The following is a 26,537-nucleotide window of genomic DNA, read 5'->3' as shown; positions in this document are numbered from 1 at the left end:
CTATATGCACTGATAATGATACATATGGTGTTGCATTCTTGTATGAAATGCCTATAACTCTACAGTGATATCATAATCATATTTTGTAGTGAACTTCATACCAATGCTATGTGATGCCACTTCCTGAATTGTTGAGGGGTGAAAGGTTGCGTTCCATCGCTTCTCGTGATGTCACTTCAGGGTGGGGTCAACCGACGTCACTTCCTGTGTTGTCATCAGAGTTGAAGGGTTGTGTGATGTCCCTTCTGCTACTCGTGGCAATTTGGTGAAATGGCATCCCTCCCTAGGTACCTATGCACTGAAGAGAATAATGGAGTGCATTGCTATGATACACAGGAGCAGAGGGAGACCCCTGACCCTATGTGCGGGGCTTGAAATTAAGCGATTCAGTTTCTACTTTGAAGCTGGGGAGAGCTGGATAGCTTGATACCAACAGCCTCCAGCTTTTTTTCTGTTGTTGTTTTCTTTTGTTTTTGCTCCCTAGGCCCGCAAATGTACCCATATAATAATATTAACTCTGTGTCTAGGAATGGCAGACATATCTACATGCACTTAACACATAACGGACCCAGTGTATTGGCTAAAAAGTCATCTCCCAGGTGACGTTAGATTTGTTGCACTAGACCTCCCAGTGTTCTGATCTTGATGGTCGTGCAGATTTTTGTACCTCCGTCCCCAAGTACCGCACAGACAGAAATAATACACTGCGTGTGCAATCTTTGAGGCCACAGGTGTGTTGAGCCGTCAATCAGGTAGCAGGAACGCCAGAAGGACCCCCTGACCACTGTAAGGCAATGGGTGATAGTTAAACAAGAGCAATGCAATTGGTACAGGTAACAATCAGTAGTAACAAGGCTTACCCAAGAGTGCTGTAGGTGGGGTCCTAAGCGTGGCGAGAGCCACAGACTGCTGATGGTGGTGAAAGAGGCGTTCTACACGGCTTGTGAGTGAATCACACCTGGGTCTGATGTGATGGACCAGTAAGGCAAGAAAGGTCAAAACCAAGTTCCAAGAATCAATGGTTCAGAGGGGATAATCCAAAGGCAGTCCAAGAGAGAGTTCCAAGGTCGAGGAGTCAGGGAAACAAGGCGGGGTCCAAGAGACAAATCCGAGGAGCAGGCAAGACAAGTCCGTAGAACAGTCCGAGGTCACAAAATCCGTGATCAAAAGCAGGTAAACCAGAGCGCTAAACAATCCTCAAGAGATCAGCTGTGAAGCGCTGTACCCCCGTTCTCAAGATGCTCTTAAACTGGTTAAGCAGTCACGTGATGTGTCCCGTGATGTCCCACGGACGTGCGAGACATGACGTGATCACGAGACGCCGGATGTCCGGGGTTGCTGTGGGAGTCTCTGTGGGCGTGGCCAGCCGTGAGTGCGCTTCCATGGCAACTGCCAGCGAAACGAAGGACGGTAGATGCCGGGTCTACAGGCTGGTGTCCTCCTACGCCAGGCGAACTGCTGATTCTTTCTGTGTGCAGGGACTGCTCTTGTGGTAGGTGTGGGGCGTGTGATCGTGAGATTCCTGATAGGGCGAGCAACGGGAGACGTGACACCCAGTTCCCTCAATGTAGCTCCTCTTCACCCGGTGTGTACCCAAGCGCTGCTTTTCGCTCCAGCTCAAAGCTTTTTTTGATCTCCATAATTGAGACCGGGCCGAGGCACTACTAGAAGGGGGTAGGAGAGTACCCAGGCATGGAGGGTCCTTCTTAGCCTTAAATTTTAGGAAGGGGTGGGGGGGATTACACAGACCTGACAAACGTGGGGCTTACAATTGAGAGGATTGTTTGTAATCACTACTGTTCCTTCCTACTGACTAAATTACAGTCTCGCCTACCCCTGAAACGCCTTAATCACACACAAACGATGAGTCAGAGAGGTCAACAGCCACTCACTAGGATTTAACCAGTGAGGGCGCGAGCCCCAGACACTCATGCACTCCTCCAGCCTGTGTCTCAAGTGTCCAAACACGAGGAAAATAAACTCATCACAGGTCCTCAATTAATTGCTCTGCTGACAAGGCCCAGACAATCTTTTACTTTTGACTCCTGTTGTGGAACAAGCATGGCAGTACCAAGCAGGCCAGTAACACATCACGTTGTACTACGCGCCGCAATTGCAGTATTGTAAACTTTATTAATTGCGTGCCAAGTCCCATATTAGCTGGGACCACTCATCTGCCCAACCTGCGTGCATCCTCCATTGGGCAACACGAGGCCAGCCTCATCGAAGATGGCCGCCCGAGAAATCCGAGCTGCACCTCCTTCCTGATTGTGTGCAGCCAACTCCTGATTGACTATCCGGTGCCTTTTCTGCACCAACTACGAACCGGCAGTCTCCGAGTCGGCCTCCAACACGAAGGCTGGAAACACAAAGGCTCCTCCTGTCCTGAGCCTGTCCAGTGCCAAGGGCAAGGACCTCTGCTTATTTAGCCACAACTACCCTGATCTCGCCTGCTACCTACCAGACAAGCAGTAAGAAACTCAGAACTACTCCCCTCCACTGGGTACTACCCCTTGCCCTATCGCACTCTGACCGCACTCAGTGCTTATCTTGCCTATTCGGCGTTTCCTGCGCCATTCCGACCCCATCAATACCTTACTTGTATTACCGCCACCCGCTGGGGCGGCTGCCCTCCATCTCCTGCGGGAGTCACTAGGCATATTCACTTATTACGTACTCGTTGCCACAGTGACTTGCTCTGCCACCAAACTGCTAAACGACATTTCTTATCACTTCTAAACTAACTTACCTGCCAAGTGAACCCTCATGCTGCATAGGACCGCTGTCTGCATACTGCATTCTAATCTTCTGCGATACATGCATCTAGACAAACCATGGTAAGCCCTAATGTGAATTTTTCGAATTTAGATGGCCTAGTGCTTTCATGCATCTGTTTGAAAAAATGCCAATTAAGCCCTCATGTGAATTTTCAAATTTAGGTGGCCTAATGCTCTGATGCACCCGCTTGATGATGCCAAATCAAGCCCTCATTGTGAATTATTCACATTCAGGTTACCCCCTTATTGCAAGTGCAACGGTTAGTGCCTTATGGTCGCTCATTGAACACTGTGCAATCTAGCTGTGCCTTATGGTCGCTTATCGACCACCTTGCAATCTAGTTGTCCTTTATGGTCGCTCATTGACCACCCTGCCATTTTGTTGTGCCCCATAGTCGCTCTTTGAACACTGTGCAATCTAGTTGTGCCCTGTGGTCGCTCATTGACCAACTTGATTTTGGTTGAGCTTTATGGGCGCTCATTGACCACCCTGCCATTCTGTTGTGCCCTATGGTCGCGCATTGAACACTGTGCAATCTAACTGTGCCTTATGGTCGCTTGTTGACCTTCTTGATTTGTGTTGAGCTTTATGGTCGCTCATTGACCATCCTGCCATTCTGTTGTGCCCTATGGTCGCTCATTGAACACTGTGCAATCTAACTGTGCCTTATGGTCGCTTATTGACCACCTGCTATCCTCCTGTGCCCCACCTAGCACGCTATCATGCCCATAGCCATCTGCAAGTTTCCGCCACCACCACACTACTAGCTCTCCTTGCTACACTCACTATTCACCAACCCTACACTTCAATCCGCCCCTTCACACTCATGCCACACAGTCCACCCCCCAATCCCACACTACCCACTGCCCTGGACAGCTCACTAACTCACTCCATCGCACTAACACACCCCCTGCACCACTAGAATGTTTAGGAGTAGCGTTCATCTACAAGGAGAATCTTCAGCTCTGACTTGTTAGCCACTCCTCGACCAACAACTTTGACCTCTTATCAACCAAGCTCACACTGTCACCCAACAGCACCATCAACATTCACCTATTATATCGCCCCCCCCCTGGCCTCACCCCTGACTCTCAGGAAAGCATCATCCACATCATCAGCAATAATATCAAAAGCTCCACCAAAACCCTTCTTCTAGGAGACCTCAACCTGGGATTTAATGATGCTAAAGACAAATCTGCAGTCGCCCTCACCAAAGAACTTAAGGACTTGGACTTCACCCAAAAGGTAGAAAATCCCACTCACGTCAAAGGCCGTATCCTAGACTGGGTGGCAGACCATAGTTGTCTCTCCATTATCACCTCAATCTCCTCACCGCCATGGACCGACCACAACTGCATCGAATTCTCTATTTCTATCACTAACAACCACAAAACTCTGACCCCTGCTATCGCTGCACAAGTTAGAAGTTCTAAAAAACTCAGAGGACAACCTGCGCCCCTACCTCAACACCCCCAAACTAGCACCCCCTTTCTCTAATGACCCCAATATTCTAGCAGACATCTACAAAAATGTCGTCACTAAAGCTATCAATGAAATAGCACCACTCGAATGGAAAAAAGAAAAGAAAGCTCTACACACCAACTCCTGGTTCACTGAAGAACTGCACTCAATGCGATCACACAAAAGAGCATCTCTAAAAAACTGGCAATCCAACCCATGCGACAACACCAAAAACGATATCAACTTAATCTCCAACCAATACAAAACAGCTATCGCTGCTGCTAACGCCAACGCATTCAACGCACGAATCTCTAATGCCAAATCGCACACTAAAGAGATCTTCGCCATCTTCAATGAGCTCATCTCCCCCCCAATACACCAGATGAAATGATCAAAGATGAAGCGTGGTGTGCCAGCATTCAAACGGCCATGCTACACAAAATTGACCTTCTCCAAAAGAAAATCAAAATTGAATTAAATTGAGACACCCGAGGAGCAACGTGGCGACCCAATACATTCCTCACCAATTTTCCAGGGGGCATAACCGCGACCCGACAAGTCCCCGTATGCATACTCTTTCCATCTTTACCACAACCCCGCAGTGAAAACCGAACCCCATGCCGCCTACCACCACACCTTGATAGCAAAGCGAGCAATCGCATTCAACCTGTCAATTTTAAAAACACTTATACACTGCATCAAGATTGCGGCTCAGCCGACGGAACCACCCCAACATTCCACTCAGTGACACAACCGCCTTTGAAATCTAACTCCCATTAAGATCAGTGAAAGCATCTTTTTTTTTTTAAACAATTAGGGCCAAGTGTATGCTGGTACTTGTGGTCCTATCATCTCACCCCGAGGCCACCCTCTATACCCCACAGACTTCCATGCTGAAGGCCCCATCACCCCAATGTTCCATGCACAGGTGCTGCAAAGTCACCAACCCTTAATGATCCCCCGTAGCCAACTCAAGCCACCCGGTGCGTACTGGTGGAACCGTAATTAGCGGCAATATTTGTAAATTCTGTTATTGCTTCCAGACCCTCCTCTTCCCGTACACTACCCAAACTAAGGTGAACCAACGGCTGACCCTGATTGTGTCTGGCAAAGAACTGGCCGCACCATGTGAAAAAGCCTATCCCCCCAAACCGTTTTGGTGCATATGGTTGCCATACAGGATCACATGAGCTCTGTCTCACGTGTACAAGTAGCCACTCTTTTTCGCGCTAATGGTTCTGCTCAATTGCCCTTTAAAAGTAACAAAATGCGCGGTCCAGGGTCAACGTTCGGATAGCATGTTAACAAACCAAACATTTTGATCATGCGCAAGGTGAAAAAGGCGAGTAATCTTTCTTTCTTGAGAAGACTCGTCACAGAAGACCCAATGCAGCTACTGCCAAGGGGTCACCGTGATTAGCCGCAGCTACCCGTTTCCCATGTTGCTCATGCTCACCACGCGATGTTCATAACCACTATTACCTTTGACACGTGCGTAACCCCTGGCCGATATGTTCCTTACCTACAGGCGTCTAGAAACGCACCTCTTTCCCTCTCACATACAAAACACCTTTCCTACTGGCAAGGCTGCACGTCGCACGAAAGTCAATCATTCCAAGTACTAGCCCTCCCCATAGAAGAAATCTGTTTGTCCCCTACTCATCCACAGCGAGCAGTGCCCCTGCTATCCTTCGCTCCCTATATATGCAAAGATTACATTTTTTGCCTTTGTGGCGAACAAGTTGTGCACCCCCACAATACCCGCCATTATACCAGCCGTATCGTGCTAACTTGCACTATCACGCACGAAGCAACTTGTTTTTCCCCGGCGAACAACCCATCCAACACGACATTCTTAACCAAGCGCTCCAACGCCCAGGATTTTAGCTGCAATCTCCCTAACTTCCGATGTCCTCTTTTCCCGCGATGCCATGCTACGCAGCCCCCTTGCATCCCTCCAGTGAATTCGCCTTCCTATAGCACCACACCTCCCTGGCCATGCTCCGGAAAGTTATGATCTCTTTGCACTGAAACTGGCCACCTCTATTTCTGCAACTACTCAAACCGGACCGCTTCCTTCACCGTAAGCGAGCAGGCACAGCAGCTCCCTCTTCCTCACGATGCAACACGACGGCTGGCACTGGAAACCGAAATCCTCCTCATGGCAATTGCGGGTGTCCATGACCTTCTGCAAAGGCTGGATGCTGCTTGCGCTTGTTCTTCTTCTTGCTGATCTATTTGTATCCATCAACAGTGATTTTTGGATACCGAGGCTTGAGCCTCATTACTCCATCTTCTCGGGTTGAGTGTGTAGTCGTGGGTTTGTATTCTTCTTGGTCTGTGTGGTCTTGTCACAGTAGGGCTGGTTTCACAGGGTCTTCGCAGTGATGGCCCGCGGGTAGCGGTCGAAGGGGTTTGCAGTGGTGGCAGTGAGTCTTCTGATCAGAGGGTTCGGGTTCTGATCCAGTTCTTGGCAGAAGTTCTTACTCAGCTTCGCTAGATGTTCATCCAACATCTCGATGTCCAGGTCTCTGTGAAGGTCTGCTATCCTTGTGAAGATTGGAGCTCCAGACGATATCCGCAGGGCCTTGTTCTGGACTATCTGGAGACTCTTCCGGTGTTGCTCATGGCAGGTCATCCATGCTGGGGAGGCATAAGTCAGGGTTGGTCTGATGATCGCCTTGTAGACGTTGATCTTTGTCCGGAGGGGCATGGACTTGCTCTTCAGGAGTGTAAGGAGCCGCCCTTTTATAAAGGGGTAGCCCCGCCCCCTTTCCTTTGTAGCCCTTCGCGGGCTTTTCCACGTTCTACCGTGCTTTTTGCTGGCATCTCCCCCTCGTCCCAAGGATGGGGGAGGACAGGAGGAGGACAGCGCCCCGTTTATCGGGGTGCCTCCTCCATTTGCTTTGCTTTTGTCGTCGTCACTGTCAGATTTAGGTGCCTGCCGATGTTCCAAATGCATGCAGCGCACCTGCTCGACGATGTTAATGCTTCCTGTGGCACGCGAGCATGACTTTGCCCGCTTCGTTGCCTGTATTCTGTTCTCGGAGCACCACGCACACACGCAGGGCACAGGTGTAGGAAACACTCTACACTTTAGCTGGCGGGTAACTGAACTTTATTTTTCCTGGTCCCTCCCACATAACCTATGGTCACATGACCATGCTGGTTCCTCCTGCCCTGATGGCCGGTGTCGCATTCCGGTCAATGATGCAACGCTACAGACCCTTTACCTCCAATTCCTTCCGCTTCCAGTGTTTACTCTACAAGGTTCGAGCCACTCAGACTTCACAACTTTTCTTTGTGAGGTTCTTCCCCATTATGCGATGCATACGGTGCTGCCCCATATGCCATCATCCATGAATGTGTATTATTTTTGTTTCTGTGCTTGCTAGGGTTTGACGTTAGTTACACTTGGAAAATCTAGACTTTATCTTTACCTCGCATCATTACATTTACAATGACATCGGGTTGTATCGTCTTTACAGCATGCTTGGAATCGTACTTTCTTTTTGTGAAATCCTGCTTTCGTCTCATTTTGATTTTTTCTTTTCTTTGTATGTTAATGTGATAGACAAAATGGGGGTTGCAATTGGTGCACTGGGAGTGATGCGATGCGCTGCTATGGTATTCGTGGCTGCGTTATTTCTCTCTAATCTTGATGCACCTGCCATTTGGCGGATCACTTTGATACTTGTTTTCATTCGGATTCCTCTCTCCATGCTCAACTTCAGGGTTAGGCTGAGGGTGGTAAAGTGCTGTGCCATTTATGCATTATTCCTTTTTATTTGTTTGGGCTATTAGGTGGCCATGCAGTTGGGGGATGGCATGTGAGATGGGATATTTAGCTTGTGGGTGTTTGATTATTTACCCACCCCATGGCCATGCTAATCCCAATGTCATTCCCTCTCACTAGCGGCCCCTTCCTTCTCAAAACGTATCCTTCTGTGTTCTCTCAGTGTATTCTATAAACCGAAGAACAAGATGGACAGTCCACTTGTCTACATCAACAAGTACAGTATTCATCTAGGAAAAAAAGAATTCTTAAACATTGGTCCATGTTGACTTGCGACTAGAAGGTGCAAACCCTTTTCACAGAAAAAACAATGTTTGCTCCTGAAAGAAGTGTAACTTGAAAGATCTAGTGAGAAGCACACCAAGGGCAGCACCCATGATTCGACCGAAACAAAAGGACGTTCCCATGCTTGGGATGTAATAGTTGCGATAGTATTATCAGAGGAGAATACATCATGCACACCAGATCAGGAGAATACGTTCCATTAAGACACATCTCCACTTGTAATTCCAAAAACATAGTATATAATATCAAACGTCCCTGTGGCCTTCTTTATGTAGGCCAGACATTCAGGAAAGCATTTGTTAGGTGGAACGATCATAAACCAAACATCCGCGTGCACAACTACAACTCATTGTCAGAAATATTTCTGATGATAAACACCAGTTATCACAAATACGGTTTCAGATTCTTGAAGTGGTGAATGACAAGAGATCTCAAGACTAGCATTAGCAGGAAACCAGAACAAAGGGAAACGTTTTGGATGGATAGATTAGATACAGTCATGAGAGGATAGTTTAGGGGCAACATGCTTGTCTTTGGAAGCAAGACGAGGCGATCCCGGGTCCGGGCTTAGAAACCTCTGGGTATTAAGCGCGTTATAAATAACCACTTATAATTATTGGCTTCAATCAAGAGATCAATTGTTGTTTCTTGTGAATGTTCTGATCAGATGAAGTATCGTGAATTTATTTCAGTCTGAGTGATGCTGTTTTAGCAAGTTCCTGTCATCTGAGTGCCATAATGTATGCAATTATTGATGTGAAAAAAGTAATGTCCCCACAGATTGTATCACTGTTAAGGTCGAATTACACAATTTTCTTTATAGCCTTTTTGGTATTAGAAATATGTTTGTGCTAAAAACGTGTCTGTCGGACATTAAGAGCATGCAAGGGATCAATACCCATTTTCTGCTGCAGTGATAATCCCATATGTGCCCAGAGATTATACGTCTTTCAACCAATACAATTATGTGTATGCAAAGTGTTTTTATAACTAGAGAGATGCAATCTAGGCACGCCCGTTTATGACCTGATATCTAATAAGTACAGTGGTAAGATGAGGATTTACGAGACACCCCACACAGAACTTTGCGAGGGAGGCCAGGCGGACACAGTACCTTGAAAGTGGAGAGAATCCTCCAGCGGGGGCAGTTGTTCCTGGCAGTGGATGCAAGTCGGGGCGTCGTCCAGAGGAAGAAAAGATCTCGACGTGGAGGAAAGCTGAAGGTCGTTGCACTGCCAGGGAAGAAACCAGCTGCAGAGTTCTCCGGTTAAAAGGTACTACCCTTTTATTTGCGGTAGTGGTAAAACGTGGTATCCCGGTTGCCGGGGTGCTTGGCACAGGCAAGGCGGCCACAAGATGATCCGGGAAGGCGAAAAGGCGGGCAAACTGGTTATCCCCACCAGTCAAAGGAAGACTCTTCGGGATGAAGATCTCCTCTGTCGTTGGAAGAAGTGGTGAGTCGGTTCAGCAGGGCTCCTCCGGTGGCGTCGTCGTTGCAGGTCGGCTCAGCTTCTCCCTCTTCGGATTCTTTGGTCCTGTGGCGACGTCTGAAGTCCCAGTCCCCAAAGCCCTGCTTTTAGAAAGAAAACCCCCATTCATCAGTCCTAGCTGTCACTCAAACATGCTAAATTGTGAGCCGGGCGGCTCACCACTGGGCCAATCACACAAGAGTGCGACTTGAGTTGCCGAGGCAACTCAGTCCAGGGTGCCTAAACCCCCCTCCCACACATCCTGTAACCCAGACAGAGTGGCACCACTTTTGGAGGCTTCTGTGAAGAAGCCCGCCAAAAAGTGGAACAAAGGGCTCGACTTGGGTTGGAGTTACAGAGGCGAACACAAACGCCATTTTAAAACGGAGTCCTGGTGAAAAGACCCAACCGGGGAATAAATATTAAATAAATAACCTGGCGGTATCTATAACATTGCACCAAAAAGTGGTGCGTTTAAAATGAATGGGAAAATCCCATAGTAAATATTCTTAAGGAATATTTCGCGTGGTAACCACTGCCACCAGCCAGAACCTCGACGAGGGGGACTGCACAGTGCCCCCTCGAAAAACAGACCCAGGGGCAATCTAATTAGCCCTACCAGTACTTCCACAATATGATGATTTGTACTGGTTCTGTTCCCAATTTAAGACTAGTAAAGTCAATGGTGACTTTACATGCCCTGGGAGACAGTAGTCAGTCCCAGGGTATGGAGTCTATGTTTAGGGGTCACTATGAGACCCCTGTTTCACTGCACTGAGGGTGCTGTGTAACACTTACCAAAAACCACATGAAACCCTATGGAGTAAAAGACCCCATAGCCCATAAAACACATCACAAAGTCAAAGGATATCTCAAATCATGTCTAAGAGCGGGAAGTCTCGCTCTTAGCAGGAGAAAAAAATAAACCCCAAAAATCCAGCAAAGCTGCTGGGGGACTCACTAGGTTTCGGAAATTAGCCTTAATGGAGAATTCTCCCTAACAGGCCTTTCCTATGACTTGTAGGTGGCTGTTACACTCACCTGGTATCCACAGGGACGCCACCCAGCTGGGTTACTTGCCGGTATGCTTCTCAGCTTTGCCCTGATGTGGTCTGCAGGGAAGGTTCTGCCTTGTGGTAGAATTAGACGTGCTCTCCGTCCTGCCTTCTTTGCAGGGGCGCTTTGTCTTTCATGGGAGAGTGCAGTCCAGTTACTTCACTGACGCCGGCCCGTTTGTTATTGTTCAGGTAGGTCTTATTGCTGTTCTTTAGTTTTGTTGCTATCCTGCGTGCCTTTCTTTGTTTAAAATGTCTCTTTTTTTTCTCCCTTAGGTATGCAGAGCTTCAGCGCAGCGAACTGGCTTGGTTGAGCCCCGCTGGCAAATGATGGTGCATTAAGAGCGCTATGATGCGGTAAGTAAGCGCTATGCGCAGCGCTGCAAAGTCTTGCCTTTGCTAACCTGTGTTTTCCTTCCTTGTAGGTCGTGGTGTTCTTCAGCGCGAGTGGAATGTCCGGAGTGGTGCCAGCCGAGAGGCGACCAGCCAGGTAAGCCTTTTGAGCAGTTCGTAATTTGTAAATGTCTCTACAGCTTTCTTTAATGTTGCCTCCATCTTCCTCTTTCAGGTCGCTCTGTCCGTAAAGGCGTGCAGATTCGAGGAAGCTGTTCTCAGTAGCTGTGAGTGTTTAAAGATGAAGACTGCAGGTAAGATGCTGCTGCTAATGATGATCCTTTTGTCTCCTTGCAGGTTCTGCTTCTCCGATGTTCGAGGGAATAGCTGGACACGGTGAGCATGTTGCAAGCTGCAGTAACACGAAGCATGTTCTGCAGTCAGGGTGTGGTTTATATAGCCCAGGTAAAGTAGTACCAGGGAAAGTAGTTCAAGGATGCCTCCATGTTGGCTGACAATACAATAAAGTAGTTCCCAAGCACATTGTTGTTCATGGTGTATGAGCCTGGCGCCATAGGCGCCAGGACTGGCCCCATGAGGGCTTTTGAAGCGGATGCCAGGCTCTAGAGCAGTGGTATTCAAACTGTGGGTCGCGACCCCCTAGGGGTCCGCGGGTGCATCCCAGGGGGGCCCTGAGAGCTCAGCATGAAAAAAGATTTTTTTTTTTTTTTTCTTCTTTTTTTTTTTTTTAGATTGGAAGAAATGGGCAGGGGTGGCCCACATGGGCGGGCTGAAGCATGAAACTGTCTCAGGCAACAATGAAAAAGTGGCCCACAGTTGTAAATGGATATTCATTCCTTTAGTCACAGACTGGGCCTCATTACTACTATGGCGGACCAGTAACAACAGTGCTGGTAAGCTACCGGCACCGTTGCTACCGTTCCGCCATAGTAAGAGTTGTGCTCGTGGGTGCTTGACAGCCCCCGCCAGGTCTGACCTCAGCTCGTCGGATGCACCGGCACCGTTATTAACGGTGCCGGTGCATCCGAGCTCCCCATTCCCATTTGAGCCATATGGGGCTCAAATGGGAATGGGGATCTACCGGCACCTTCGAAAGGGCAATTATCATGTCCGCCTAACTCGGCATGACCTAGTAATTGCCCATTCGCGGGTGCCAGACCCGGATGCAACTCCAGTGGCAGCCGTGCCGGTTTTGCCGGCACAGCTACCGCCAGAGTAGTTATGAAGCCCACTGTTTCAATAGTACCCAAAGGGGTGCTTTGTGTTAAAATGTAAGTAAATTGTGATATATTCAGCAACAATGGTCAACATTACTAACTGCATAGTAAAGTAACTCATCAAAATGGTCCACATTGGCCAAAATGGTGGCCCATTTTGATTGGCCCAAACTAGCATTTTACATTTTTGGTACAGGCATTGCCCTATAGGCCTGTCCGAGCCTGGCGGCTCATCCATAATGGCAAGAGGCGCCCACCCAGTGGCCCCTCACCCATTATGGAGGAGCTAAGGAGCCAGCCCAGTGAAACAGTGAGCACTCCCTCAGCTGCTTTATCCAGCTAATGGAGTGCTCCTGGGCTGGCTGAACTGTCAAAGGGAAACACTGTTTCCCTTTGACAGTTCAGTTTAGTTCCCCAGCCGCACATGCTCACTGAGCCATGCAAGTGCTTGGGCGTTTTGCTTCGCCAGCATTGCATAGCTCATTGGAAATGCTGGCTGGGGCACTGCATGTCTGTATGTCAGAGGGGGAGCTCCTGCGCCTCCTCGCACATACGGACAGAGCAGCTGGGGTCATCAAAGAAACAAAGCTGGGGTCATCAAAGAAACGAGCTGGGGGTAGATCTTCGGCTTGGGCCTCCCTCTGGAACAGCGCCCTGCCACTCTAAAACTTGAGGAGAACCATCTTTCTTCCTGCACTTATCAGACCTACCCTGTCTGCTGCCTTAAACGTAGCACTTGCAAATTGCTGGCTGCACTACCACTGTTTGTTGCCTTTATTATTTATTTATTGTTATTTATCTGTTTCTCCTCTGCTTCGCACTTTCCACTTCTCCCCCCTTCCATGCACTTTTCCCCTCACACTTGCGCGTTCTCAATGTCACTGGGCCTAGTAAGATCGCTGTTTTATTCTCCTCTGTTCCCCTCCCTTGCCTTGTCACGCTCTGAAACACTTGTGTACGAGCGCGATAGAAATAAAATATCAATGCCTGCCCCCTGGACTCCCAGCAACAATTGCAAACTGTTTGGCTATTTACCCATTTTTTGTTAAAAGTATGCTCTACAATGCAACATTTTAACCTATTATTTAAAAAAAAAATTCACAGGGGGAAACCCCCCCGAACCTCCCCTTAATGCCCCTCCACTTAAAAAAGATTCACCAGCCGCCACTGGCCCTCAGACTGTGTTGGGAACGGGATGGGGGAACCGAGGGACTATGGTGGGAGCACAATGGGCGGGAACCATGGGATAGTGATGGGAGCAGAGTGGGGAGAGCCCTGGGTGTGTGATGGGGTGGGGAGAGACCAGCGACTGGGTAGGAGTGGGATGAGGGAGCCCAGCGACTTTGATGGGAGCAGGTGACGGCGCGCAATATATACTGTCCATTTGGCATTTCTGGGGGGTCCCGACCTGCCCAAATTTTGCTCAGAGGGGCCCTGGCCAAAAAAGTTTGAAGACCACTGCTCTAGAGGCCCGAGTCCTGACTCCACATGGCCAATGGGTTTGCCAGTGGGGACTTTGGGCGAGGGTCGTGACAGTGGCACAAATGACCCCCTTCTCAGTGTTAAGCTTTCTTTCGCTATGAATCTACTGACTTCCAGTATGGTTGTTTGTGCACAGCAAAGTTTCTTTCAGATGGCCAATCTTCAATTTATAATGTTACATAGCAGTGTCATGGTTTCTTCATGCTCGGCATATTGCTGGCATTCTGCTTTGCTATTCGCCTGTTCTGTCTCACCTTCTACATAATCGCTCGTTTTTAGACTGCATTCATCCTCAGGGGTCGAAATTGGGATTGATGGAGCAGGAGCTGAAAGCAGCTTCTGGGTGTCGGGGATATTACTCTAAACGGGAACCACCTGTCCTAACCAGGGGGTATTCAATTTTAGTCCCATAAATATGTTTGTGGTTGTCTTGGTGAAAAAGCAACACCATCAGCACAAAAGGAAGAAAAGACACATGGATTGCAAAACATGGTGATTTAGTAAACATTTTTTGAAATTTGTGATTTTTGTACAAAAATTTACATTTACACAATCACATACAAACATATTCAACATAATCACATTAAGAGCAATACATGAAATTAATAAGTGAAAGGACACATACTTTGAGTCTAGGATTCCTTGCTCCATCACTTTATCAATTTCTACAAAGATTTCTATTGGCATTTTAACCAGTGCTATCCGTAGTGAGAGCTCATCATAAGTCTATGCCATAAATCTGCTAATGTTGAATGAATGAACCGCTCAAAGCTGCGCCCCCTTAGGAGAAATGCGGGGCATATCATCACCAGATGAAACAGTGACTCCATAGAGTCTGATCCACACATTCTGCAGGTACGCAATTCCCTCGTCACGCCTAGAGGATAGCTCAGCGGCAACGTGCTCGCCTTGGAGACAAGATGACACGAAGCAACACAGGTTTAATCCCCGGGTCCGCGCTTAAAAAACCTCTGGGTATTGCGTTATAAATACGCAACTAAGAGACATATTCCTGTAACAGCGCCTCGATGCCCCTGGGCTGTGTGAGTGCTTTAAAAAATGCAAATTAATTAATTGCAGCTTTGTTTGGTAGGGGTCATTTTGACGTGCAGAATTATGCAGTCTGTGCAGGAGCTGAGTACTTGAAATAGCCCCAGCTGAGTTTTAGCAATGATTGAAATGCCCCCACCCTGGCCTAAAGTACGGTTCACACAGTGGGCAGTGTATCCATCTGGAGTACCAAGGGTAATTGACGGACCGCTGGTCTCTGTTGTCCGTGTTTCAGTAAGAAGTAGTAGATCTAGCTCCTGATCTACTATGTAGACATGAATATTAGTCGCATGTTTAATAAGGGAGCGCATGTTCAGTAGGGCACACTTCAAGGTGGTGTTTGTTATGTCTTTGTTGTGTAGAGGTTTCTTGATTAAGCAGTTACTAAGCGCAGGCCTCATGGTACTAGTTAACGCAGAGTGATCTATTTGGGGATCAATGATCAGAAGATTTTTGCAGCTTGTGTCGACTACCTCTGAGACTTGTGTGATGAGGTTAGGAGAGGGGAGGTGATTTACTAAGGAGGGGGTAGATGAAAGGGTCTTTATGAGCACGCCCGGGTAGGTTAGTGTAGATTCTTGGTGAGTACTAAGTAAAGGTTCTCATCTCATACAAATGTATCTGTCAACAATGGCAAGCTGCCAGGCTTTTTGCGCAGCATGTAGAACATTGATGTTTTCAAGGTAGCCCATATTGTGAGTAAGTAACAAAATGTGGGGAACACATGCTTACTCGATGGGGAATGCAGAGATCTTTAAGCCGCACCAACAGAGTACCTCGCCATCGCGTCCAGGCGCGGACTGGCAAACACCAGCAGGTCTCTAAAGCGCCAGCGGTGAAGCGCCTGGCATTATGGGATATAGCCCAGAGAAGCTGGGAAATGTAGTTTAGAGAGGACTACATAAGTGGCAACAAAAACATGTAGTTTTCAAGATAGTGCTTTTTCTCTCAGCTGTACAAATAAACCTCTATCTAACTTCCCCCATACCCCCAGCAGTGTCATTTTGGTGTCTAAAGACACTTCAACACCCATCACTTGTGTCAGTTTGCATATACATCTCCCCCAGACACTCCTTGCTTGCTCTGAGTTGGATTGCAAGCGGCTCTATGGCCAGCGTGAACAACAGCAGGGAGAGGGGGCACCCCCGCCAAGTGGAAAAATCATGAAGAGATCCTGTTAACTCTGATCAGTGCTTCAGGAGAGCTGTAGAGCAGCTATACCCAGGATAAGAAGTTCTCCCCGAAGCCCATTCGGCCCATGATCTCCCACAGTGCATTGAACGCCTTTTCAAAATCTATTGCGAGGAGAGCTAGCGCATTAGGTATCACCACGGCCTGTCTCTGATGCTGGAAATGCATCGGAGGGACAGGGCCTCCGTATCCTTGTCCTTTACTGCCTTTTATCGTGTGTTCTGTCGTATTTTCCGCGCAGGAGTTCATGTGGGATTCCTGTCGGTGCAGCTCTCTCTCTTTTGGTTTGGTGAACGGACCCATGGGATACCCTTATGGCACCCATGGGTGGGGGTACAAACCCTGTGCCCCTAGTGTATGTTTTTGGGCACCTGTGGGTGGCCCACAGAGCAGGGTATGGGCTGGTGGCAGCTCCATGCTGAATTTGACAGGTGCGCGGAGTATCCTCCATTTTGGGATACCCCGGCCCTGCCATTGGAATCAGTTGATTCCTGATGGAAAATAAGATGGCCCCTGTGGTCTCTTGCTTTCTATTACCTATTATCTTGTTTTCCCAAAGTCCTGGGAAGCCCTGTCTCTGTCCCTTCCCCCTGACTGGCTGTTGGGTGGAAGTGCCATATATGGTGTTGTTGTGAAGGCCCGGCCAGACTAGCTGGAGCCTTCCCATTGATTGTATGTTGTGGGTACCTCCTGTGGGTGGGACCTGGGTGAATGGAGTGTGTGACCAATATGCACTTCTTGTTTTGGTTGTCTGGTTTCTGGCATGAGAGACAAAGACTGAGACAGCCCTGCCTGAAACTGGCCTGAATGCAGTATGTAGTGTTAAATGGCTGAGTACTTGTCCCAATCCACATTCCTTGTTGTGAGTGTCTGAGAGGGAGGAGGATGGCCTGAATGCACTGTGTGCCTGATTGGCTGACTGACTGCATGAATGCCCTTCTGTATGATTGGCTGCTGAGAGTGACCCAGCAGCGTGGATGAGAGACAAGATAGTATACCTGGGAACCTCTCACCACTGGAAATTGTTCAGAAGCTGTGTCTTCACATTAAGAGTAACTGGAACTGCTGATCCTCGACGCCCAGCTGGAAGAAGACGACTTGCTGTTGCATTTGCTTCGACCGATCTGAAAGCTGCCGAATCCGTCGAAGACTAATCCGAGAGAGGACCTGGTAAGGCGCCCTCTTCCCATGCTCTGAGGGATCATCGCGCACCGCTAACCTTCGCCGAAGCTCCCTGGAAGTCAGACCCTCGAAAGGCTGCCTACCCGAGACGGGACCGCTGAGGAGAACGAAGCAAAGCACCCGGACTTCGCCGCTGTCGAAGTCCATTGCCGTAAACCAGGGTTCGCAGGTTTGTGTAACCGCTGGAGGCCCGTCGAAGTTGTGTTGCCTAGCCGGGGGGACCGACGACCGGAGCCGCCCGCTCCTTTGCCTAAGAACATTTTGAATCCAACAACTCCCTTGTCCGCAACGTCGACCGCTTTGTCCCGCCGGAGAAAGTCGAGGACGACCAACGCGCTGAGGAGAATCCGCCGGTGGGTTTCCCGCCACCTCACGACCACAAAGGCTTCAACGACTCGACGCCCTTGCTGGGCCACCGTTCTTCTGAAACTCTTTGCGGTCCTGAACAATCTATCGCCGAGGTGCCCCGCACACCTCATCCTCGCAGGACGTCGCTGATGAGCAGCGCCTGGATCGACATCGGGGTCTCGGCACCCTTGAACTTCTCATCGCCGACGACAAGTTCACCATCTTCGACGCCTCTCGACGATCCGTGGCTCCTGCTTTAAAGGGAGTCACTCAATAAGGATCCTTCGACGCGTCTTCGAAGAACTCTACTCCACCAGGTACATTGGGGGGGTAGAACCTTAATAGGAGGAAACAAGGCTATTGAACAATATATGGATTGGGCTTGTGCTATATACAGGTTGCCCAGGTGGGGGGGGATCTCCACACAGAACTGTGTTACGGTAGCGGCCAGTATTCTGCCTATTGGTTTAACCATCTTGCTTCCTTCCTATCTCTACTGCTGGTTTCCACGTTGTTGATCTGTGTGACATTTTAACCGTACAGTTGATGCACTTGAATGAGATTTGATAACATTGGTGGTACCACTTTAGAATAGTATATATTTATCATTGTTGACTTCCGAGTACAAAATGCGTTATTGGGATTGTGTACATACCTTTTGAATATTAGTTATATAAAGACTGTGTTTTCAGTAATACAGTGTGTGGACATTCCTTGGTGGGGGTTCGGGGACTACACTGTACTTAAGAACAAGCCCGCATCACCTCCTGAGAAGCTAGGTCTTGATTGCTCGACCACGTACCAATAATAGAGAATCTTGGCTGGGGTCCTCTGTGCCTCTCCTCTGCCACATAGAGAGCGGAAGTACAGACATCCCCCAGCAGTATCTTCACACTGACTCATAGCAAATTGTACCCTATGGAGGTTCATGCGTGTGGACCTAAAGGACATAAACCTACGTTGGTCCGGGTGAATCAGGGAACCAATTACCCCCATTAAGCGATTGGCCAGGACTCTGGCGAGGATCTTGGTTTCACCATAATTCGTGAGATCGGCCTATAGGCGGCACATTGCTCAGGTGGCTTGTCAGGCTTGGGGAGAACCACTATACTAGCCTTCCTGAGATCCGGTGGGAGACGACCTGCTTACATTGTGTAAAGAGAAAATGTAGCAGTCAATCACCCGCTCCCACAGCCACTTCCACACTTCCACTTGGAAGCCATTGGGTCCCGGGGTCCTACCCATCTGCAGCTGCGTGAGAGCTGTGGAGATCTCCTCCTCAGAGATATCTGCCTCCATACCTGCTGTACGGTGAGTCTTGTGAGAGCCACTAAATTAAGTACACCTGTCCCCATTACAAGGACCCTCCAGGTGAGGGACGGTATAACGTCTTGTAAAAATGGGCAAACGCTCCTGCGATATCTCCGTCCTTGGTCAGTGAACTCCCTTGGGCATCCTCTATGGCCTGCATATACCCACTCCCCCTGTCCACTCTCTCCAGCCGGACTAGCACCCATTTCATGTATCTGGCTACGCTTAGCCCAGTGCGCTGCTCTGGCATTGTCCAAGGCCACATCGTGTAATGTCTCCTGCGTCATGGACAAGGCTTCCTGCGCTGCTGGTGACCCGTAGGCAATTAACTCCTTGTCCCGCCATTCAACCTTCTACACCTCCTCTATCACCTTCATGTTTTTTCCACTTAGCTACCATCAGTGAATGCACCTCCCCTTGGAGCACTGTTTTATAGCCCTCCCATAAACTAACCGAACTCTCAACGGTCTCCTCATTCATATTGAAGTATGCCTCCATTTTGTTTGACAATTCTTTCATAAATTCTGGGTCTACCAGGTAGTAAGATTTCAGGCGCCACTGTGCCACAGGCTTGGCCCAGCCACATTTGAGCTTGATGACTAATGGGGAATGGTCGGAAATCACTTTTGCTAGGAATTTTGCAGTTAGTAGCCTGTGGCTATAGCCGACAGGACAAAACAGTTGCCGATCCTTGACATGGAGCCATGGAACCCAAGAAAAATGAGTACCCCCTTTCTGTCGCATGCAGCCTCCTCCATGCATCCACCTAACCCAGAGCGTTAGTGAAAGAGCACAAATTAGTGGGGAATTTAGGATTTTTAGTGCCAGCTATGTTCTGTCTAGGTCCTGGTCCATCACCTCATTGAAGTCCCCTCCAAACACCCATATTTCAGTCTGGCCTTGAAGAGTTAACACCTGGAGTTCAGAAAGGAGGTTGGTTGCAAGCGTTGGGGTTGCATACATCGCCGCCATGTCCTAGATAGCCCCCCATAATTCCCCCTCTGACCAGAACAAAATTCCCCCTGGAATCCGTTTTCACCTCTATGACCTGGAATGGGATCTTCTTGTGGAGGAGTAAAAGTGTCCCTCGGGAGCCCCTTGAGAAGCCGGTATGGTATGCTGTTCTGTAGTTGGTTCTAAGAAATAATTTACATTCATTTCCAGCAAGGTGCGTCTCAGTGAGAAGTGCAACATTGGGAGAATGCCTGTTAAGAAATTGCAACACCAATCTACGCTTCACACTAGAGCACAACCCATTCACATTTCAGGTCATGGCCAAGACTTTCCCCGATTCCTTGTGGAGATAGATCAAGCAAGACCTACATTACAAATCTGAACCGTTGAACCAACCCCTCACCCCGTAATCTGCCCCCCCACATGAAGCACCTGTCTTCCTAATCCCGCATCAACCGGACATGAGCGAATGCAACCAACCATGGATGGGTTGCGCGTGGATAGGAACCCCATTAAAAAAAAAAACTACACCTGGGTTGAACCGGGATTGTCCCAGCAGTCGGCTCATCCTGCACCCCCTGCCTCTGTCACTTCGGTAGCGCCATCAGGTTGCTCTAGGGACTGTTTCAAACAAAGGTGGGATACGCCCACAGTCGCATCCGACCTGGTCCTCCTCTTTGATGGTCTGTGTCCAGGGATCGACAGGATCCAACATTTCTAGCCAGTTCCTGACTTCCAATGGGAACAGGTGTACTGTCCCCTTGTGATACAGGCTGGGAAAAAGAGAGCAAACTTGACCCCCAACAACGCCAGCTTTTTCTTGACTGAGTCAAAGGACTGGCGAGCCTGCTGAACCTCCCTGGAATAGTCTGGGAAGAATCCAATCCTGTGGCCATTGTAAATTATCAGGGTCTACCAGGCCCTCGCCATCGGTAATTTGTGGGCATTGCAATAATAGTAAAGGGAGGTGACCCTGGGGCAGGGTGACCTGTTGGAATCCTGTGCACTCTGCCGATGGAGAAAACTTTTGATAGTTTCTTCGGGGCAAACAGGTCCACCAGCCATTGCTCCAAAAGGCGTTCCATGCTAGGGCCCTCTTCCTTTTCAGGCATCCAGAGAATGCGCAAGTTGTTGCATTGTAATCTCTCCTCACTGTTCTCTGCCCTCCGCTCCAGGTGAGTATGTTTCTGGGATACTGCAGCCATTTGTTTTTCCAGGCATCTAACGTCTTCCCAGTTGGGAGATACGCTGCTCTCCCTCTCCAACCCTTGTGGCAAGCTTCCACAGATCTTTCCTCAGAAAAAATACTTCTGATGCAAGGCTGTCAATTTCTGCCTCCACAGAGGTTCTGGATTCTGTGAGGTTGGCATCATGGAAGGAGACACAGACAACAGATTCAAAGTTGAACAATCTTTTATTAAAGAAAATGTCAGGCTGGAATAAGCCCTAACCTGCCCTATTCTTAGGTGGAATTTCCCTACCTAAAATGAACAGTCAGTGTCAGTAAGTTCAACATAAAAGCCTGTGTACAAATCCTATACTTACACACACAGAATATTACTAAAATGTCACCCCGAAATTTGCGACCCTTTCATTACCGTGACTTTGCGCGGTAATAAAATGCTGACCCCCCCCCCACTGCACTGACTGATGGGAGCAGGGGTTGTGGGGGAGTCCCCCCCCCCCATTCCTCCCATTTGTCATTGTGTAGTGGGAGTTGGAAGTTACAGGGTTCCCCCTGGATTTCATTAGATGGAAGCGAGGGACAATAAGGAAAAGAAAAGTTAAAAAAAATAAAAAGACCCTGTGCCGCCAGTTTAGACACACTTTAGTGGTTGAGAACTGACGCTGCAGGGTCAGAGGAGTGCCGGCGGCACACTTCATGGTTGTCTGCCGAAAAGGTAAGTGGGTAGGGGGGAGACAGTTGTGGGGGATGCAGGGCACAGTGATCTATGTGATCACTTCGCCACGCCATAATAGGAGTCAGCAATTTAACTGTCGACATTATGGGTGGCACAGTGATCACCTAGATTCGCCCTCACGACTAATACAAAACTAGGTGTAGGGAAGTCAACCGTAAACTAAGCAGTGAGTTCTGAGCTGTTTTCCGCTCTGGCTTATTCTTCAGATTCTTTTCCCCCAATGTCAGTAGGTTCAACACAATGTTCAATTTACCTTTATGTAGACTTGAAGAAAGTATAGTCCCACACTTTCAAGGATCAGGGTGCCCTTCCCCACGTTCAATACAGCTCCAGGGTAACACAGTTCCAATGCACCAATATTCCTTCCCCCAAGTTCAATGTTCAAATATAATACAAAAAGAAGTATCTTGAATCTTTATCTTTAGATGGGATTTTCACTACACTCTAACTCGGGGTTCTCTTCCCCAAGTCTGATATTCACTGTCTATTGTTTTCCTTCTATTGCGACAGCAAACTCATTGTTATCTTTTTTAGGGGTTCTCTGGTCTTGGTGCAGTTTTAAACCACACAGTCCACCCCTTACAGGTCATGCTACCAGGGGCCTAGTATTTTCGTTCAATAGTTCATGATTCACCTTATAGTAGTTCTCTGGTCTTTGCGCAGTTTCAGACCACACGGGCCACTCGTTATAGGTCACGCAACCAGGAACATCCATGTTTCTTTCAAAGTTCAATAGTTTGATCAACAGGCAGCTTTTTAAGTCACAGGAGGATGTTACTTTCATTTATAAATGTGGCTTTCCCTTACGTGAGTTACTTTCACTTCAGTATTCAATAAGGGTTACTGTTGATTAAATAAGTGCCTCCTTGCTTGTTTTATTCAATGTGGTAAACCAACAAAGGCACTTGTTCTTGTTTCCTTCATTCAATTGTTAAATAAGGAGACCCTTGTATGTTTCATTGAGTCCGGTATTCAATAAAGTTATTTATGACAATTTCATTTGGCTCTGTATTCAGTAAAGATAACTTTCATTCAATTTGTTCTCCATGTGTTATAAGTTCATTTGTTTCCATACCGTGTTATTGCATTCCCAAGTTTTCAGTGGCTCCCCGGTGAGTAAAGTATCCCCAACACTTAACCAGGCATTGCCGCTCCTCCATGCAGCTTCTCCCCTTCTGCGAGAAAGCCTGCTTGCCGGGTGCTTCTTGCACTCTCCAGCAATCGTGCTGAGCCTCGCTGATGCGATCTGACAGCTCCGGCTGTTTTCCTTTTCTCCAGGGGCTTCTCCAAACTGCACTCTTCCTCCGGCAGGCTCCCCAGGGATTCAGCAGGTGTTCCAATGACTTGGCTTCTTCTGCTCTTGCGCGGCTTCTTCTTCCACTGCTCTCCTCTTCCAGCACTCTCCTTGCAGTTTCATGGTCACACCTTGTATACCTGTGGTTCAATAATGGACTGCAGGCATGCACCATCAATCCCTATTGCCTGACTCTCATTAGTGGTTCATGCCTGAGCTTCATGCATCTTCTTCATCCCAGTACCAAAATGGTGAGGAGGTAATCTCTAATACTCTCAGTTGCTTCTTCTTCATTTCAGTACTTGAATGTGTTTTAAAGAGGGGGATGAAATGGAACACTTTTATAGTAGATCATAAAAGTCAAGATCAGGTTGACTATCCTGAGGAGAAGGGGATACCATGTCTCACCTTAAGGTAACCTCACTTCCAATCCCCAAGGTTCTGCCACTGAGGTGATCCTCCCTCGCTTGTCCATCCCCAAGGTCAGGATCCAATAGCGATGGCCTTTCCCTGGACACCTTCATAGAGGATCCAAGGGAAGTAGGAGTGAGAATACCCTCGGGTTTCTGACAACTCCCCTGTGGCCCCCATGATGTACCTGAGGGAGAGCTGGTGGTCTGGTGAGTCCCCTCCCAAGCTTCTCTCTGCTGGAGTGTTAAGTGCAGAGGATGGGGGCAGCACACTCAGTACTGGTCTATTTTGTTCTGCAGCCCCTTCCTTTCTGGATGTATCGTTGACCATGACTACGTGTATAGCCTGCCTTCTCGCCCTTTACAGCCACCAGGTTCACGCGTTGCGCAGCTCCCACCACACACTCCCTCCTCTGGACGTAGGTTTTGCCACCACAGCCGCCTGCCACTCTCCACCACCAGGCTCAGGGTAGTCTTCCCCTCAGCTAATGTCAACATGTGGCCTGTGGTATTATTAATCAGGGCTCTCCACTCTCATTGTCTGTGGGCCAAAGAGCTGTGCCCCGTATTCCATGGAGCGCTCTCCAACTGATCACCACACCCTCATCTGGCAGACATGTCCATGCTGGTGGTCGCCTTTAGCCTTGAACTGCCCATATGACTCAGTGTGTGGACTCTGTCTCATGGGGAAATTACTCTGGTCTTCAGCCCCCTCTGCTGTCCCCCAGGCCTTCCTGCCAGAGCACAGTCCTGTCATCCAGAAGAGACAGAGGACGCAATCTCCTCTCCTGAGGCCTGTTGCAGCCACTATGATAATAAGTGACCAAACTGCGCTCCTCCGTTGGTTCTGCTTTGCTTTCCTGGCCTTTACTGGTAGCCCGGCACCTACTGACTCAAGTGCCCAGCCCACAATCCACCACGGGCCTGCTCCAGGCCAGCTGTCTTGTGTAAACCTGTGCCGGAGCTCGGATATTGGGTCTTCAATGCTGTCCTCCCACCAGATTACATTATCTTGCTGCAGGGATTTCACTGCCGCCACCAGGGCAGCTTTAAATAGCAGTATTCGCAATGCATATTGTGGACCAGCACTCACAGGGCAAGGGCGCCTGCATCCTTCTGCCGGCTCCCGCTCTCCATGTTGTAGCCTCCCAGGCCTTACTCCCTCCCTCAGGTGCTGCTCACCCGCCTTCCAGAGATCACCCTGCTGTGGGCCCAGCACAATTTCCTGCACCCGTCTGGCCTGCACAAGAGCACCACGGTGGGCTAAGTCACGTTTCCGGCCCACTGCTGATCCTGGAGTTCTCCAACAGCACTTTACTTCCTCTCTTGGAGGCAGGGGCGCCACCAAAGGGTGGCCAGGGGGGCCGTGGCCTCCCTTATAAAAATGCTGGCCCCCTCATCGGCCACCCCAGCGAAAACGCAAAACATTTTATTTTTCCGTACATGAACAAAAACATTCCCAGCTCAGTGTGAAAAAAAATCTTTTTTGCCACGGCCAGGGTTGGACTGGAGTCGGATCAGAGAGCCATGGTGGCCCTACACCCCATTGATCGATTTGCGCATGCTCAGTGGACCCAGAAACAAAGCCTGAGCGTGCGCATTTCTGCTCCGGCTCGTGCTTCCAGGCTGTGTTCCAGGCTCTGAAAAGGAGACTTGGGCTGTGGCGCTGACTGAGGGATCGAGTAGTTCCTGGCAAACACTTAAGAGCCAGCTGAGGATGGTATGTGTGTGGCACCAGGGGGGTGGTGCGGCAAGACCGGTCAGGGATCTGGGAATCCTGGGAAAGATCAGTGTTGTCATTGCTAGGATGGTCAGCAAAATGTGTCTCTCCAGGGGTTGCAACTTTTATCATAGGGAATTAACCTTTGAGTTCTTATGTAATGCCCCTTGAACCTCTAGGTGTTTAACCCAAACCCTACCTTTTGACTAGAACTAAGCATGTTTGAGGATAGGTGGGCTATAAGCTAGCAAATCTATACTGGAATAGAAGCCTCTAAGGGTGTCCAGAATCCCTATTAAATTAGAAATTGTGAAATTCAATAAATAATAAATCCCATTCTGACTCTGTTTTTGGGGTTCTCAGCGAACAATATCCTATTTTGTTGTGGAAAGACCCTTTTCCCTGATAGGTCTGTATCCCCAGCCCATTCTGACAAACGAAGTAAAGATGATGCACTCTGTCGTCTAACAAGCATGTTTCTTTTGCTCCTATGTTGCACTACCCCACATCCGTGCCACGTTTCTAATGTATTGCACTTCCTCACATCCGAGCATGCCCTGCAGTACCACTACTGCCATATTTCCTAGACTTGCCTTTTTCTCTCTGACTGGCCCACTATCCTGTGTTGTCCATTGACCTCTTTGCCAAATCTGATATTTACTTGGCTAAAAAGAGGCAGATTAGACCACTCTAAGGCACACCCTAACCCTACAATGAGTTGGAGTATGCCCAACTAAATGCTCCTTCTTAGTTTGGGCTATGTGGCAGAGCCACCTAAACGCTGCAACTATTGTATTAAGAGTACAGATGGGGAGAGATGGCAAATGAGGAGGGAAACAAAGCTTTAATGTGTTTGGTTATTTACCTACCTATTGACTGTCCATGGCCGTGCTTACCCCTATGGTACCTCCAACCAAGTACCCTCTCCCCAACCCCCGCCAAAGCACCTACTCATGGGAATTCTTTGAGCTCTTTATTCAAGCTTTGCCATCAAACTTTGCTTTGAAAAAACCCACTGGCAGGCCCTTCAAGTGCGGTCTTCTGAGTGTTAATGACTTAATTTGTGCTGTAAACGTGCTACTAGTGTAATAGAACTGCCTTAACCAGGTCTGGCACCCAATTTATAAACACTATGCGTGTCCAGTGCTGTTGGCAAAGTCAACAGTTTTGGCTTGTGGAGACATATTAGGCATTGCAAGGCACAGCTATTAGATGCCCAGGCACTCACACCGTTTGCACCTGCTACTATCAATGGGCA

Source organism: Ambystoma mexicanum, chromosome 1q, assembly GCF_040938575.1.
Source record: "Ambystoma mexicanum isolate Mex_15411 chromosome 1q, UKY_AmexF1_1, whole genome shotgun sequence".
Lineage (NCBI taxonomy): Eukaryota > Metazoa > Chordata > Amphibia > Caudata > Ambystomatidae > Ambystoma > Ambystoma mexicanum.
This window is presented reverse-complemented; position numbering follows the sequence as displayed.